The following is a 1849-nucleotide window of genomic DNA, read 5'->3' on the forward strand; positions in this document are numbered from 1 at the left end:
GCAAACTCAGGACCATCAATGGAACAAGGAACAAGGTGGAACAACAAACAACTGGAACAAGGTGAGAATAACGTATTGAACCTATGTTTCCTAATGAACATTACGTACCTCAGGAGCCTAAACTTAAACTGGAAAAAAGGAACGGTAACACTAAAAGAGTAACAACGGAGATGAACTATCTCCCTTCTTCATCTCTCCATTCCTTGTCCTCTCTCTCTCTCTTTCCCTCTCTCCCCCCTCTCACTCTCCTTAACTCTCCCCCCCTAACTCTCCCCCCTCTCTCTTTATGTCCCTCTCTCACTCTCCTCTCTCCATGTCCTGCAGGTGACTTATGAGTAGTTAGATAAAGTAGGGGAGGTGGAGGGGAACCTCCAGAGTCATGGTCAGTTCCAGGACAAGATTAACAGAATGACCGACTGCATCCAGGTCACACATCAGACCCTCAGTGGGAGAGAGGTCAGCCCTACAGAGAGCCAGGTAATGCGTCCGCACACACACACACACACACATACAGCGCTATGGCTAACTACGCTAAACTGAAGATGCTTTGGCAGACCTTTACATCTTTTTTTTATAGTAGTCTATGTTCAACCCTATTTCTCTCTCGGTTTAAATTAAGACATTCAGGCACTCAGTTTCGATGTGCCCATCAGAAGTACAGATGGCCAGTCTGATGAGTGAGGACCCCCACCACAACCCCCTGCAGTCCAGAGCTGGTGGCCCCCATAGACCTGAACAAGACAGCCACAGAGCTGGCTGACTGGCTGCTGCTCATCACCCAGATGCTTAAGTCCAACATCGTCACTGTAGGGGACACAGACGAGATACGCACTATCATGGGGTGCTTGCATGCACGTGTGTATGGGAATGAATGGGGACTGGTGGCGTGTACTGGGTGATGGCTTTAGCCATCATTTGTATGGGTACCTGTGGCAAGTAACTTATCATGACCATTAGGTCTCTGTGTGTGAAGGTATACATGTATATCATATACTGTGCCTGTGAAACGTGTTAGTAATGGTAAATGCAGCTGTGTTTGTGATTAGTGTAATGTGTTCATGTGAAAGGGATTCAATCCAATTGACTGATGGATTGGTTGGGTGTTCTGCTCAGGTGACGGAGAGTGACCTGGAGCTGCGTCATCCCCAGCTGGAGAACATCGTCACTCTGGCCCAGAACATCAAGAACAAGACCTCCAACTTGAATACCTCCGTCACTGTAACGGCGTTCATCTGTTGAAGGAGAGTCGGACCAAAATGCAGCGTGGTGGTTACTCATGTTCTTTAATTTAAAAAATAGCGATACATGAAATAACTAAATAAATACAAAAACAACAAACGAAACGTGAAAACCTAATTACAGCCTATCTGGTGAACACTACACAGAGACAGGAACAATCACCCACAAAATACACAGTGAAACCCAGGCTACCTAAATATGGTTCCCAATCAGAGACAACGAGAATCACCTGACTCTGATTGAGAACCGCCTCAGGCAGCCAAGCCTATGCTAGACACACCCCTAATCAGCCACAATCCCAATGCCTACAAAAACCCCAATACGACAACACAATAAACCCATGTCACACCCTGGCCTGAACAAATAATTAAAGAAAACACAAAAATACTAAGACCAAGGCGTGACAGAACCCCCCCAAGGTGCGGACTCCCGGACGCACCTCAAAACCATAGGGAGGGTCCGGGTGGGCGTCTGTTCATGGTGGCGGCTCCGGCTCGGGACGTGGACCCCACTCCATAAATGTTTTAGTTCCTCCCCCTTGCGTCCTGGGATAGTCCACCCTCGCCGCTGACCATGACCTCGTAGTCCTCACCCAGAACCCCAATGGACT

The 1849-nt window shown here is 48.0% G+C and overlaps 1 long non-coding RNA gene across 1 annotated transcript; it reads left to right on the forward strand.

Moving 5' to 3' along the window:
* Nucleotides 1–330: 330 nt before the first annotated feature.
* Nucleotides 331–1256, forward strand: LOC121846519. The gene is made up of 3 exons (XR_006083422.1): nt 331–477; nt 620–806; nt 1114–1256. It is a non-coding gene; the product is annotated as an uncharacterized LOC121846519 (long non-coding RNA).
* Nucleotides 1257–1849: the final 593 nt, after the last annotated feature.

This window comes from Oncorhynchus tshawytscha, linkage group LG05, assembly GCF_018296145.1.
Source record: "Oncorhynchus tshawytscha isolate Ot180627B linkage group LG05, Otsh_v2.0, whole genome shotgun sequence".
NCBI lineage: Eukaryota > Metazoa > Chordata > Actinopteri > Salmoniformes > Salmonidae > Oncorhynchus > Oncorhynchus tshawytscha.